The sequence below is a fragment of the Perna viridis genome, chromosome 4 (assembly GCF_037379345.1).
Source record: "Perna viridis isolate PV_CMFRI_1.1 ecotype Kerala chromosome 4, ASM3737934v1, whole genome shotgun sequence".
NCBI lineage: Eukaryota > Metazoa > Mollusca > Bivalvia > Mytilida > Mytilidae > Perna > Perna viridis.
The window spans coordinates 29,515,125-29,532,367 of record NC_142448.1 but is presented as its reverse complement, the minus strand read 5'-3'; the positions used below and the strand labels follow the sequence as shown (position 1 = coordinate 29,532,367).

The 17,243-nt window shown below is 32.5% G+C and overlaps 1 protein-coding gene across 1 annotated transcript in view; it reads left to right on the top strand.

Annotated features, from left to right (window-relative positions):
- Positions 1–5,218: 5,218 nt before the first annotated feature.
- Positions 5,219–17,243, top strand: part of LOC148619661 (uncharacterized) — a 76,837-nt gene continuing 64,812 nt past the window's right edge. The window contains exons 1-2 of the mRNA XM_088579818.1: positions 5,219–5,301; positions 16,158–16,521. The gene's annotated coding sequence lies outside the window, so the exon portion shown is untranslated. The remainder of the gene's footprint in view (positions 5,302–16,157; positions 16,522–17,243) is intronic.

Here is a 17,243-nt window from a genome sequence, read left to right as displayed (position 1 = left end):
GGGGTGAGATGTTAAGCTTCTACGTTAACAAACTCATAAAATGAGGATAATATTACACAAACAAGTAACGGAAAGTCAATTACTTATAGTCAGGTTTCTCAACTAGTATAAGTTGGTATGCAAGAACTTAAAATACAAAATCAAAGCATAACTGCTTTCAACTTACATGTATACTGTGGCCTATGTATCACCAAAGTATCTCGTACTTTGTATGAATAGACTACCCTATAAGTGTCTACAGATTCACCAATAATCTGACTGAACTACATGACCAATGACTAGAGATGACTGACCCTGACTCAACTAAGAAATGTATAAATGGAACTGAAGTATACCCCCAGCAAAGAAATAAAAAAAAATACCTCAAAAGTATCTGCTAAAGCTGAAATAAAAAATAAGGGTAGGTTCAAGGTATGTGCAAGGTCAGTGTCATGCTGCTTTAAATGTTAGTTTAGGTATGCATGCAAGTACACGAGTGACACGATCAAACATCCGCACAGTCAAGTGATTTAAAAGTTTAACTCGGTTTATTAAAGTTTAACTTATTTATCCAAGTTTAATCTTATTTAAATCAAAAATCTAGATTTTATCTGAAATGTTCAAAGTCCAAAAAAAAATTGTATTGATGCACTCAAACAATAATGTACAAGAGACAAACACATAAACTACAAGACAATTTAAATGTACACACACACAATAATACTAATGTACTAACAGTAACACATAGTTATCAAACTCACATACGAGCAAGATACCTGTGTGTGTGTGTGTGTGTGTGTGATATGCAAAAAGTTTGCACGGTATGTGTGTATGCAAGTGTAAGCTATATGCAAGTTGTTGTCAAATGTTACATTCTGCAATAAATGCACATCTATTAATCAATCAAATATGCACCCTGTTTTAAATGTGTACAAAAGTAATTAATAAAAAAAAATCAATAAATAAATAGTTTTAATTTGTGTCACCAAATATAACAATAAACTATTCACACCTCAATGTAAACAAAAGATTTGTTTACATTTGCACATCTACTTCCTGTGACCTTAAACTCATGTGACCTATGAGTGGGTGTGTCACTGTCAGCGAAAAAGGGGTCGAGTCACAATAAACAGATTAAGTGTAAATATATGTATATATATACATGAATAGAAATGCCTAATGCACTCAGGTTTTAACAATACGCAGTTCCTGTAAAGTGTTACAGCATTGTATAGACTTATTTCTAAACCACACTAAAAACAGATCTTATTTTTCAAAATCAAAAACAGCTGATTTTTTAACACTTTTTGACAGTTTCTTTTCATAGAAATTCATAAAAAAAAATTTTAAATGACAGTTACAGTACACACAAAACACATATAAACGTACAACACATAGGTGACATCAAACCTTTATAGTCCGGTTTAAAGCTGAAAAACACTCCAAATTGTCTAAGTGCTGTTAAATTTTCCGCCGGCTGACGACTTCCGGAAGTTTACAAACTCGGATCGGTTACACTAAATTACTGAATGCTGGTCCCGGGAACAATATTAAAAGTTCGTTGCAACATCATACAGAATTCCAAGCCATCAAACACGTTAGGCGCCATTGAAACCATATTGGGATCCACAAAATACACATGGATGATTTAGGGTTCTTTTATTGATAAGGCAGATTGGAACCTGTTACAAATAAATTAATTGACCCTGTAATACAATAAAATACTTTAAGTACAGAGAAAAGAAAGATAACTCTATTTTTTTAAATAAAGAACATATTCTGTCAACCTGTACAATATTGTTAGAATAAAATATATATTATGTTTTCTGTATTTGTCTGTCTCTAAGACTCAATATATCTTGCGTCTACATGTATGAATTATAATTATTCATGATTGACATAAATCTCATACCAATATAGTTTTGTAACTTCTGACATAGTAGTATTCTGTACAGATCTCTTATACTCTATTAATTGTATGCAACATGTAAGATTTAAAATAACAGCAAAACATAAGTTTGCCAAACATTGCCACAAATAGTATGTTAACACAAAAAATTATAATAAAAACACAACATACTGCTTACCTCTCAAATAGATGAAAAGGTCAGGTTAACTGTCTGGTATAATACAGTATGACACATCATACAAAACCTGAAGCAAATATATGTTTCATAACTGATGTGTTCATGGAACAATAATAAGATTAATTACAAACACCAAACACTTTGAGTACATCATTAAATAAAAATATTATTTAACATATTAAAATTTAACCATTTAATCAATTATTTATATCCTATTTATTTATAAGAAATCACATTCATTCAAGATTTGTCTTTTTTGAAACTTTTGGTTTAATAGCTCAATTATTAACTATTTTAAATATTTATAATCCTTTATATCATTTAGTCTCTTTAAATGGTTTAAATAGATTTTACTCATTCACTCAGTTCATTTTCATACTGCAAATTCATTCTCAAATTAAAAAACTAAACATTCAACCTCATACTAGCTGCTCAATTAAGACAAAGTTATTTTAGTGGGATAAAGTGCTAGAAATATAGAAACAAACCTCAAATACAAGTTCCAGAAACTCAGCAATACAACTAAACTTCCAAAGTAGATTTATGTTGAAATACTAGGCAGAAACTATAGACTAAGTTATAAAAATCTCAAGGAAATCAATATGTCTGCCATCTAGCTCAGCAAACTCAAAGAGAATAATACTCACATTCCAAAGGAAACCCCAAAGAGAATTTTAAAGTACATGTGACCTGAATTGACCAATAAATAAAAGAGAAATAAAGAGTTCTATAAATAGCTCATCAGCTGATAGGTAAATCCATCAGTCAAAGTAAATGATTATCAATTACACTGATACAAGTAACAATATGTATACATTTTAATAAAAATGTGAGTAAGTTTTATTAAACATATAAACCATTCGTTTATTAATCTCAAATCATATATCATATAATAAATAAAATACAATACATAAATATATAGAATATTATATCCACAGTCAATTCCTGGTTAAATTCCACTCTGCCACATTTCCGCTTTCCGCAGCCGTTTTTCCAAGACAACATTTCACATTTTATTGAATCTTTTATTGAGTAAGGAAACTTGTGTCAGTAGTTTCATGACACATTCTTTTATTAGATTTGCAACTTCTGTTTCCAGAGTAGACTGCTGCATCTGAAGTTGCACAAAGTCTACACTACAAAAATATTTAAACATGCATTCACTCTTAAAATCTTTTTATGTGTCCAGTCACTGCGCTTCCTGTCAAATTCTGAATCCACCCCTTTTGTAGGTTGACAAAACTATATAATGTTTTTTCTTTCATATTTGAATATGTTTATAAGTCAATTATTCATAGATTGTTCTGACACGTAGTTCTACACAAAGTCATTTTCCTGCCATAATAGTAATACATTGTAATAAGTGATTTACTACGAATTATTCATTCAATTTTACAAAAGAGATAAAATTTATCGGACTCTTATGTTCAATGGTTTAAAAATAGGAAAAAATATATATATGTATATAAACCACAGACAAGCCCGTCCTCGGATTGTCGATTCGAGTGTTCAATATAAAAAGCCGAGCGCTTGACTTATTATCTGAACTCTTCATGTACTTCTGCATTAAAGTGAATATTGGTAGGATTGCACAAACATATGCATCTTAATCTTATATTTACAAATGGGTTGTAACGTTTTAAAAAGATTTCCAATAAAGATAGAAAGCAAAAGTAAATGGCTATTTGCAATTAATTTCAACCTGCACCAAATAAAAAAAATGCATTTCTCCATAATTTCATGCTTTGTCGCATTAGCTGCTGTTGGGGCGTATTTCGTCAAATTACGTTCGTTTACACCCCATTTGTTCCGTAAAATGGTTCAACCACATGATAACCTTTTCTGAATTGAATTAACGCTTAGACGGTAGTATACAGTAAATAACAACACTGATATTTGCAGTAGTGTTTTGCGTCGATTTTCCGGACATTTTATGCTTTTGAACAATCAACATTTTGTGGACGTTGCAATTTATCAAGAAAATGAGATCATTGTGTATAGAAAAGCTCTATCTTTAATAATCTACCTGGACTGCTTTTTGTTTTGCCTTTTCAAGGTTGTGTAAGATTTTCATACTCTAGAAACCTTTAGAATTTGACGAACAGCTCAAGCTTGATATTTTGTATCATTTGTAAGATAAATTAATTGCGCATCAACTACATGTTTGATGCATTGTTTTTTGTAATGAGATGATTAAGTCATTTAGTTTGATGTATTGTCATACGTGTGTTTGTTTGTAAACAAGCTCAATAAAACTGTTATTAATGACTAAAACTTGGTTTTCGTCCTTGATAAGAATTTTTCCTTGTTTGAGCTCAGTCTCGCATTGACGTTCTGTTTGTTGTAACGTTGCAATTAATGGTTTTAAAGCTTTCAATAGTTTTTCTTTTTTTTACCCCGAAACAATCTCAACAATTTTTCATGAGATCCATAGAAATTCGATGTGCAAATTCAATCAAATCGGTTTCCAACTAAAACCACAAAGACATGAATTTCGGTAACCCTTCATAAAAACGATGAATTTTGTATTGGTACATAGATTTAGCATGCCAAGTTGTTGGTTTGTCCGTTTTAACTAGATCATGCTTCTTCGTCTTGTTTGTAGTACTGTTATATTGCTTTTGGATAATTTTGTAAATTTTCATTGCATGAACCTTGGAAACATTTTTGGAACGATTTTATAGTTAGTTATCACCTTCAGTTGGATGGGTTGAAAGTTTTTGGCTCAACCGCATATTAACTTCCCTTTTTTATTAGGGATCATTATTTTTGTCACGAAAATTTCAGCAACCCTTCAAGGTAATGATAAATAATATACATTTAGTTTTTTTTATTAGTTAATAGTTGTATCTTGTGTAAGCTTTCCATTGCGGTCAATTGTCTGTTTGCCTCAACTGTGTGTTGTTTGTCAAACAGTAAAACTGTTTGTCATAGTGTCATATAACTGTACGTTTGTAAGTCTGTTACATAATATTTTGTCAAAAAATGCGATTTTATATAATGGTAAGGTGCTATAGCCGTCTGCGACTACGATGGTGTCTACAGACACTTGGTTTACATGCGATTACCTGATTTAGAATTCAAACCTAGCTATCGTTTCCTACATGATTCATCTGCAATTCGCAACATTAATGTTACCATTTCATTTTTCTAGATCGATTGACAAGAAGATCTTTCGCCTTCTCTAACATTGTCATGGCAAGGAATTTCAATGGACAAGGAAATGATTTGCACGGTAATTTCAATTTTTGTCAATAAGACGTATGCTTTCTAAAATCTCCACACACATCTAAATCACTGTAACAAAGCAACGCAAGAAATAATACATGTACCTGCCTGGCGCTTTGATGGTTTAGAAAGTGGATAAAACTTATAGAGGTAGCTAATGACAAATATATGTTAGTAAGATTTTGCCAGATTAAGTTTTCTTTCTATAATTGTAGACAGGTTTAGAATAATGTGTCTTACAAAATGTATATGCTTACACCAGGAAATAATAATTTTACTAGCACAAAAAAGACCCGAACAATATTTTCGAACTAGTACAAATCACGGTTTGTTCATCGAGCTTGTCCTGAAATACATAAGTTCCTGTCATAGTACTAAATTAATCAATTAGTTATCAGAATATTATCACTATGTTTTTACAAATATAATAATGCTAAACATAAAAATAGTAGATTGGTATGATTAACAATGAGATAGTCATCCACTAAAAGCTAAGCAGTTGTTGGTATTAAATTTGTTACTTTATAGTATGTTTTCTAGAGAAGTAATAGGTAGCAGCTTTCACATGCAACTATACTGTAATTTTTTTTTCAAACAATCTATGCCCGTTAGTACGGGCAATTTAATAAAGAACATTTTGATATTTAAATTTCATACCGGAGCTCTCATAACAAGCCTTGCATTTAAAAAAAATAAGATATTTAGTAGTCGTTATCATGACGAAAAGTACACACACAAAGGTAAGCTTGTAATCCCTTATGCTATTAAAATTAAAACGGTTGAACCAGATGGATCAATATCCCTGTACCCCTACCACAAGCAATAAAATATAAGAAAAAACTAAACAGACCAAGAACTTACAACACGTTTAACGTATGTTTTCTGTTTTTTTTTTTGCATTAAGTAAAAAAAGTTAAGATATTATATCGATTAAAACCTATCATTATTTTTCATGTCAACCGTTTTCCTCGATGCGAACATAAAAAAAAACACACACACACACACACTTTTTATTCCCATATTTTTTAAAATCAAATTCTAAGGTATTCAAAATTGAATGATTTAAAACATTTATGCACTCCAACTCTGCATCAAGTGAACAGTATACCAAAATTTACAATACATGTATTTGCATTTGATTGCCATTTTTGTACATAAAAAACCACTGGGTCTATGCCACTGCATGTGGACCAGCATAAGAGTTATACTTTCTTTCTGTCATGAAATATACTTTGAATTGCACGGGGGTGGGGCGGGGGTCACTTACTATATACCTGTATATACAGACGTGCGGCTGTAATGGGTCTGTTTTACAGAGTTGAAAAATATGATTGGGTCATAAATTTTCTATTTTTTTATGTGAATGGGTTGGTATTACTGAGCTGTATTATATCAATGGGTCATATTTCTCAAATTTAAATTCAAATTTTTGCTTATACAAACTCTTCTATTATCATCAATCAATCTTCAATTAGTGTCTTCTCTTATCTTCTCTTAATTGAATTTGATGTGGTAGAATATATGAACAGGTATGTATTTTGCACTGAACAATGTATGAATGGGACGAATTTTCTTGCTAGACAAGTATAGGCATTGGGGTAGGGGGGAGGGGGTTCCAACTCCAGCCGCACTCCCGTACCCAATTTTAACAAAAGTGGCCCCGACGTGTTAAATTGTCAACCAAAATTTACTGAAACACCTATGACACTCGGATATTACACGGTCGAACTTTATAGTGTTGGATTTTGTTTTCTGCTTCGATTTATTTTAGTTATTATTATTATTAGTTAATAAGAACATATTTCATATTTTTGGATTTAATGGCACTGTTTAGAGGTTATCCCTAGAAACTCAACTACAGCATACCCCCTGTCCGTCCGTTCGTATTATACATGATCATGGCTTGTCCGGCTATCTCCTCGTACAATTTTTGAACTACATCTAAAAAAATTTTGCAGAATGTTTCTACACATAATGATGGTCTGCAAGATCATAGGGTCTTGATTTTCATGAAATATTCCGGAACTGGGTGATGGTTGGACTTTGTAATTTTTGTCAGAAATATTTCCCTAGCAACAAAGTTAAGGATTTTTTTATTGGGGTACTAACATTTTTTATGTGTCCTTCAGTCCATCCTTTGTTCCTCTTTTTTCTCATCGCAACTAGTCTGACAATACCGAACAGATTTTCATGACACTATATGGCCAGGATACAATATGATAAAACTATTAGTAAACTTTCAAGAGAAACAGAGTTATCTTTCTTTCTATGTATTCTTTTCTAACAAACAAGTGTGGCCATAGCACCCTAGAACAATTTCAACGAGTTCTATTATTTTTTTCCGTTATTTGGGCCGATAAGAATTAATTATGCATAGATGGAAAAGTCGTTTGGACTAGAATCCCTCAAGAGCAATACCGGTTTTTGTATGGATTTTACTGTACTGGTTCTCATGGTCTATGATCAATATATAGTTGAGTCAGTTGCGTGTGAATTAGTTATTCTATGATTCTTTTTAGATGGAAGATATTATTTTGTTTGGTTCTCTGTGAATGGGAAGTTTAAAACGTTTTAAACTTTTTAAGAGCTTAATTCATTATAGTTTCAGCTGAAATGTGTCATTGTCCAGAGTCACTGCTTTTTCCAACCTCTGAAACTAAGTGTCTGGCAACAGTAACACTATACCATTAGACAATCATTTTTGTTTTCAGTCAGTATATTTAAGTGTCAATGGTAGGGCTTATTTCGGTTGATTTGAATGTGTGCTTGCATGGATGTATTTAACTTGGCATTTTTATGTAGAAACGAATAACTAGTTATTATTACTAAGGATAACGAGTTGTTTTTAGTTCGGATTTAAAAGAGTTGAAATAAAACCCAAGAGGGTGATATAGACCATTTTATTTCTATAGGATAATGAAAACAAATCTTAACAAGAGGCAGGCTCCCAGGAATCTGAATCGCCCACCTGGTTAAAGTGGGCCTTTCAAAGGGCAATAAATTGAACAGGAAGTTGTCCTTTGTCTCTAAAGTCTTTGGTAGGGCTTATCATAAGGATAATTTCAACAATTGAAAGTTTCTTTTAATCTATCATAGTTTTCAAGATATTGACTGAAAACGGTTAAAAAAGTCATTTTTCTTCTGTCAAGGAGTCATATGAAAACTTTTAACCCTGAAGACTTTTATAGTCCTAATAGTGAGCTACTGAAAGAATTTGGCTAAACCTCACTGGTTTGCGAAAAACTACTGTCTGACCCCTATGTCCTATTATTAGTAATGGCGATCATAATTTTCAAAGAATTAAAAATCCCCACATCAGTTCTATGCAAGATACCCCAAGGAACATTCAAACCAAGTTTGGTTTAAATTGGTTACATGTAAGTAGTTCCAGAGGAGAAGATTTTTGAAAGGAATAACATTAAAAATGGCAAAAATCGTTGAAAAAGGGCAATAACTCCAACATGTCTAAAGAGATTAAAAACCAAAATTTGACAAGAAATAGATCTTATTATGCTAAACACTTTAACCCGTGTCAGAATATAGCTAAACCTAACGGTTTTGGAGATATATGCGAAAAAACTACTGTCTAACCCCTATTTTCTATTTTTAGTAACGGCGGCCATGTTTTCGAGGAATAAAAAATCCCCACATCAGTTCTATACAGGATACCCAAGAAACACTGTGTAACCCCTATGTTCTATTTTTAGTAACAGTGGCCATGTTTTTCAACGAATCAAAAATCCCTACATCAGTTCTATGCAAGATACCCCAAAATACATTTATACTAAGTTTGGTTTTAATCAGTTAAGTAGTTTCATAGGAGAATAGTTTTGTATAATTGTTAACGACGACGACGACGGACGCCAAGTGATGGCAATAGCTCACCTGGCCATTGGCAAGGTGAGCTAAAAATCAGATTTTCATAGATTATTTCAAATTTGCAAACACAGTTCTAGCATGATACGAAATTCTGATACCATTTGCCGAAAAAAATGGAAGTTTCTCATTAACCCAGATGCAAAATTTTAACCTATAATATAATTACCATATTGCTTGTAGGAGTGCTCACGTTAAAGGAGAAGCTCGAGTAAATGTAAAAAAAAAATAGAAACCATGTGTTTTTGGTATGTTTTTAGCTTGACACGGGGGGGATTTGATATTAAAATGGGACATGTTTTTTTTTGTTTTTGTTTTTATTATATTCAATTGACTATTTCTTTTACCTGATCAGTCCTACAAGAAATATGGATATCTTATAGGTTGAATTTTGCCATAATAAGAATTTTTTCATAATCCTATAGAAATCAAGTGAACTATTTATTAATGGTAAACATCAATAGACTTGACCTGTGTAAACAGTAAAAATTTTAAAAAATGAGTAATTTTAATCGAATAAGATTATTATAGTGCACTTTCTTACAATGCACGTCCATATTACTTAAATAGCTCGTTTGTGATAAGGAACATATCTTTATTCAATACTTGTCAGTAAATGTTTTGTACAAAAATAAAAAAAAACCTGGTTTTACAAAAAATCAATTAATTCATATACTGTTAGTATCAACATGCAAGTCATACATTTGTATAAATATTTTGAGTATTTCCTAGATCTAACTCCATGAAGTCTAGATTTCCTATACATTTCCCACCAATAGTTGACTCTCAAAACAAAACTAAAGTTTTTTTGGCCTCCTAATCTGAGATTAAGGGGTATAACTCCCGCAAAATTCCTTAGAATATGCACGACTACATTGTACATGGCATGTGATAACTTAGTGCTTACAATTGAAAAAAGGTGGGTAGCACAACTTTAAACACCAGAAAATGTAATACCTTGAACTATTAGGGAACATATTGAAACAACACTCTAGTTGAACATAGCTATTTATTTTGATAGTGATCAAATGTTTAACAATCCCAGTTTCAGCTGGAACTGGTCAGACAAATTAAATGCTTACAAAAACACAGGTGTAAAATTAAATGGATTGAAATTGTGATTTCTGTATTCACATACTCCTTAATTTTGCTTTTTAGAGTGTAAAAATTGCAGCAAGACATTCAAAAATGGATTGAAAAAAATTTGCAGACTAAGTTACACTTTCCTTCATATTCTGTCTAAATAACGCATGAAAACTATTGACCTATGTGTAAAATGTATTTACGTGATAGCCAATGCATATTTAGAATTACTCCTAAAGAAACTGAAAATGGGAATCTAAATGAAAATTAAATAATACCCTGCCATGTTGTGCCTAGACTCCACAACACCCTTCATAATTATTCTTTAATGTTCAAAGTTCATAGAAAAAAATGTTAGGGGTAATAACAACTTGGTCTTCAATGTAAATAATCAGATCTCACTGAAATGCAAACTTGATCAGTATTTTATACTAAGCAATTCTACTACTAAGTTAGGAAAAAAACCTACTAAATTCTTAAGTTTTTACCTGGAGGCCCTTAGGGTATGCAGAGACAGACAAGAATTTTATTTTTGAGTTTGAAGATCCTACAATATATCCTAAAGTATCTTATAAAACAGTCAAAGGGACGGACGGACAGACAAATAAAAAAATGCATAATATTATTGAACCTCTTAATTTTACAGTAAAATTAAGAGGGTAAATATTTCTATGCACTTTTTAAGCAATTAACAGCATAGAAATGTAATTTCTTACAATGCATCTCCACTGACCAAAAATCATAAATAGTTCTTATGATAAGTAACATACCTTTGTTTAACTCTTATCAGTAAATGTCTTGATAATAAATAATAAAAGTGGTTTCACAATGGCTTGAAATATCTGCAAGTAAAATTAAGTAAATTTATACACTGTGTCAACATGCATGGCATATATTAGTAAAAGAACAGCCAAAAAAGGTGTAGAAAACTAAATTCAGGCCGAAACAAAATAAAAAAAAATGTGTTTATGGTCACCCGACCGACTTTAATTTTTTTCTGAAATTCCGGAAATTCCTGCTTTTTCCATGACCGGTACCGGTATTTATCGTATTAAACAACAACGGTGACATAAAAAAATCGACCTACCGACCCTATTTTTTTCACCATATGACAGTAAACACACACATTTTTTTGGCGTCATAGAAATTTTCTGCATTATTTGTAAGTGCAAGAGCCATAATTAGTCAAACTTCATCTGTAATTTCTCATAGTAAGACTACATTCAAAAGATCGAATCAATTGGTAAAATCATTACAAAAAAGTGTGGATAACTGTAAATTCACTGAGATTTTCTAAGTCCAAGGGCCGTAACTCCGGTAAAAATCATTCAACCATAACCAAAGTAAGAAATTATTATAGTAAGACTACAAAATGTATATACAAAATATAAATCAATTGGTAAAAGCATTACAAAAAAAGTACAAAAAAACTGTGAATTCACTGAAGTTTTCTAAGTCCTAGGGTCATAACTTCCATAAAAATCAATCAACTGTAACCAAAGTCAACCTTAATCTGTAACTTTTCAGCACCATGAAAACTGATTTATTCAACGGGTCATAGTTTACCTTTCCTCGTTTGTCTACCCCGGACTTGACTTTTTATGAGCAACTCGGCGGGTGTTTCTAGAAAAGCAGAGGACGCTTAACCTACCGGTGCACCTGGTCCATGCTCCCAGGTTTTAGTGGAGTCCGAGTTGCTCATTTACTTTTGTTACTTTGTATGTATAATTTTAGTTACTTTATGTTCTTTGTTGTGTATGTCTGTTTTCCATGTCTGGTCTTTGTCCCTGGATTACATTCTTTTGATTACCGCTATAACCTTGGTTCCCTTGATTACTCTTTCATAATAAGGCTTGATACCCAAAACAAACTTACTTGATACGAGCATTACATAAAATAATACATACATGTAAAACGCGGACGGACGGCATTACCATGTCTTTTTCCCCACCAATAATTGAATCTCAGAACAAAAGAATTGATTGATTGATAATTGGGGGTTAACGTCTGAGCAGCAATATTTCAGCTATATTCAGACGATGAACATGAAATGGATGATAAAATGAACATGAAATGATGATGCAGTGAAAAAAGGGATGGGACACAAGAATAATAGGGTCGACAAATTTTGATTGCCACTAGAAAAAGAGGGGATGCGTAAGGTCGGGCAATTTAGCCTCCTGTGGCGGAGCGCAAAGGTTCCTACTCATATCGAATACCACAACAAGGTTCTTTAACGTGCGGGGAACGTGGCATCTTTCCTAACACGGTGAACCACTATGGTTTGCGGTCATGTTTTCCGTTTTATAGCCTGACAACCCCAGCATGTAACATGCCAGGGGTACCCCATTCCACCACTTGGGGCACAAATCCCAGTTGCTCTGTGGGCAGAGCGCCTAGCCCCCGGCTAGGTTCCTGAGCACTATTTAGTCGCCTTTTACGACAAGCTTAGCGCTGCTGCAGGCCTATTCTTTTGACACCCGGACCTGCACGGGACCAGAACAAAAGAAAAAAATATTTCTATTTGCCACCAAAAGTATACACTTTCCCCTGTTCTGAGATTAAAGGGGTGTAACTCCCACACAATGCAATGGAACATAAATTACAGAGAATAGGCACTACATTGTACATAGGACATCGCGTCATAACTTGAGCTTACTAAAGAGTGGCGGCCAAAGCAAAGAACTGCATGTTTTCACCACAAAGTATGGGGGTCAAATGTACATTTCCTTCAAATCCGGTCCATATAATGTATGAAAACTAATGACCTTTATAAAAAATGTGTATTGTAGACGGTACAAAGTTCTTGATTGACAGCACACATTTAGATTACTAATTAAGATAAAGAAAATTGGTACCTAAATGGAAATTATATGATTAAATGATACTCTGGGGAATGATTTTTTTTATTTGCAGGACATCGAGACCTACTGCTTTTTTCCGACACAATTAAGACACCGTTGTAACATGTATTTCCATGTACAACTTGCAAGAACTTCCTACATCAGATTAATTAAAATGCTGCAGCAATGCTGCCATCCAATAACCTCCACATTAGGGAGAAAAGTGATTCAAGTAAAAATTCTATGACGAAAATGCCGAAAATCCGGTTTCAATGGTTTTTTGTTTAACACCATAAAACATTAGGGTCAGTCGGGTTATTGGAAACACAAATGCACAGACAGACAAGCATTTTTTTGTGTCGAATTCGAAGATCATGCAATAACTTCTAAAGTCTTTATATGACAACAATCAAGGGATGAACAGACAGACAGACAGACATGCTATAATTCTTAGCATGATTGATGTTGTGTATGTCTGTTTTCGATGTCCGGTCTTTGTCCCTGGATTACATCCTTTTGATTACCGCTATAACCTTGGTTCCCTTGATTACTCTTTAGCACTGTGCTATCAGTAACTAATTTTAGTAAGAATGAGCTATGGGTACTGCACTATAATTTTGGAGGAAGGCCAAAAGAGCTGTGCTATGCCAGTAAGCACTGCTATTTAAAAATTATGGGGAGGACACTGACGTACAAAATGCACATGTACAAATGTAATGAACTTGAACTGTGGAAATTGTAATTTTGCAGTAAAATTAAGAAGTTAAAAAAATTAATTTTACCCAAGAAAGAACATTAAAGTATAGTTTCTTACAAAGTTAATTTTTTTAGGTTAAATTTTCGAAATATTCTTCTAGAGTGGGTGCAATGTAGATATCTTTTGTGGTAAAATTAGAACGAAATTTAAAGTTTCAACCTTAAACCACCTAAATCTACCCCTGACAATCCATGCTTTGAAAATTATTTTTAGGGAGGGGCACACGAATCCGCCTGAATCCCCCCTGCATGCATGTAATAAATTAATACATACATGTACATGTACGTGTTAAAATTCCTAAGATATGACTTCAACAATACCATAACATATCTATAAAAATGTTCCCTATATTGCCCCATATCAAAAATTATCAAAGGAAATTATGAAAACTGAGCCCCCCATTTTTATGTATGAAATCCCAAAAATCTGAATTGTAAAATCTCAAATTCTAAAATTGAAGACTATTCACCAAAATTTCATTACAAAATATTGCTGAATGGGATTTTGAGTTTTTTAAAGGCGGGAAACAGGAAATCCTTATAAGTTCCAAATGATGAACAGGTTTCAATATACAATAAAATAGTAAAAACTGTAAGAAATAAAATATCACAAACATTCAAAAAGCTAGACACAATTTGAATAATAAAATAACTAACAAAATTGTTCCGTAAAACATTCTTCTCAAGCAATGGCACACTTTCCCGCGTAATTTCGGGTTAGTCAAACATGTAGATGACTGAAGAATTACAATGATTAACAATCTAAACTGGATTTGCACTGTTCGTTTAACACTTTATTGTTAATTTTATCTTTAAATTATTTTTGGAAAGAAAAAATGTTGACTAACGTGTTGTAAATAGTACACAGATGTATTACATTCACTTAAGGTTTCACTAACTTCACTTAAATGTACAGACATGATTTTCATGAAAACGCTGTCATCAAAGGTATTGAAATAAAACTTCTCCAATAAATTAACCTCTCTTCCGCGTACTCTCTAGAAATAGAGAGAAGGGTGCCGTGGGGGGAAGGGAGGGGTGGGCATTTTATCCATATTTAAAAAACAAATTGCTAGTTATATAAAAAGGTTTCGCATACTAAAGTACATAAGTGATTTTCATGAACAATAATAGCTAAGGACGTAAATAAATCCCTTAGTCGGTAATACTCATATATCACAAATACCATATACATTTGTATAAGTGCAAAGTATTGAGTATATATTCGTAGCACGAAAGCGGCGATTACTACAAGTAAAGGAACAGTCAGCTGATCGTCAGCGTCTCTCATATCGTGCGTTTGATTGGTTAACACTGCGTGACGAAAGATTCCGATAACTTATCAGGTTTTCAAACAATATCAGAACTGTTGCATTAGAAAAAAAAAACACACAAAATATTTCAACATGTACTGCTTGTAAAGCAATTTGGATATTTTTAAAATAAATATGTTAATATTCATATTTATATTCGTACAATTTTTAGAGGTGTAGGTTTTTTATGTAGAAAGTGGTGATTTCATAAACTAAAATATAAATAATTGATGTTTGATGATGGTATCATTATTTAACTCTCTTCAGATTAAAGGACTACATAATACGCCTGCCATATACATTTTGAGATTATAACTTGAATATAAGTGTATAGATCTATATGAAATTGTACCATGAGGTACCATACCACAAACGGAAGGTTGTGATTGATTTTGTAATTTGCGAATTTAGCCATTTAGGAATGGGGATAAAAAGGGTCCATAAACAATTTTTTCTTGGTTTTCGGACAATAAGTTTAGTACAAATGAATACGATTTTTAAAAATTGTGCTACAGATACCATACCAGAAAAGAAACAATGTGATCGACTTTGGGGATTGGGAATTAAACTTTGCATGATTAAGGACCTAAAGAAGCAAACGCAAGCCATTCCTCGAGTCCACACAATAATTTGAGTACAAGTGAAAATATCTCCTTAAAATTGTGGTACAAGGTTTCATACAACAAAATAATCGTTGGAATTAATTTTTGTTACAAGGTCCGTTCAGGGAGGAGGATACCAAAAGGCCAGAAACAAGCATTTTCCTGATGACTCGATTATTACTTGAGTAAAAATAAAAAGATCTCTTTGTAGTTGTACCAAAGTGCCATAATACCGAACGAAGGCTGGAACTGTGACTTGAACCGTTTTGAAATAGGAAGTCACTGTTCAAATGTTCATCCTGTATCTAATATTAAAGCACAATCAAAATTTGGAATTGTATCAAGCTGCAACTGTTCTTGGTTCGACATTCATGCTTTTTGTTATTTCAGAATACGAAGTTGGTTTGTCATTGGGCATTGAAACAAAGAGCCAAAATGAGGAAGACGAGTTACATCAAATCTTTTATAAAGTCGTGGAGGAGTATAATACAAACCCGGTTTTGTTGAGAAACATGAATTCAACTCTCAAGACAAATATTTCAAAAATTAATTTTAGTTACACTCAAGGAGACCCGTATGTAAAATGTCTTTTGATATTTAAAAGCAAAAATGAGAGGAAAAAATTTCATGAAATCATGAAGGACAGCTATGTACCAGACTTCTTCACCAACTACCTGAACTCAACCGGCCTGAGTACTGATTTGGGACGTGATTTCAAAGAGGAAGTCGATATTATTGTCATTGAATTACCAGGGTATGTTGTTCAGTAATGAATATTTCAATGAAAATTCTTTCTATGAAAGGCAGAATAGTTCAGAGTAATTTAACAACATTTCATAAAATCTAACTTGAAATATTAATAACGCCACCTAACCACGGAACGACTATATTGTATTCACATGCGTGTAAATTATTACATGGATTGATGACGTTGACTGTAGTAATCCACGCTTAAAAATGTTGATTTCTCATATCATAAGTGTAAAGAAAAAAATGTTATACATCCAATAGCCAAAAATTGAAAACAATCCTTACATTAACACTGGTCATACTGAACTACACGTATATAACTACAGCTATCAAATACATAAAAAGCTGAATTATGTAATTCAAAACAATTACGAAAGGTAATCTGCTTTTGAACAATTCATGAGTAACTAATCTGGTAAGTCAAAGGCCCTTATTTATTCAAAGGTTCCATTTTCTTTTTATCATCGCTTGTTATCAAGTTATTAAATTATAGAAAGACGTGTGACATAGACAGTTACATGTAACAGGTTGACTTAGAAAATAAATTTATGAAAAATTTTGTTGATACAACAATTTTATCGATGACGATTGAAATATTTCAAAAGATAAGAAAGCCCATTGTTATATGGACCATTTGTTGTGAACAATTGTACACATATCTATTCTTTATAGTTATTCATTTTTTTGGTCAGTAGAAATGAAGTTTGAAACAGAAATTGATGCATA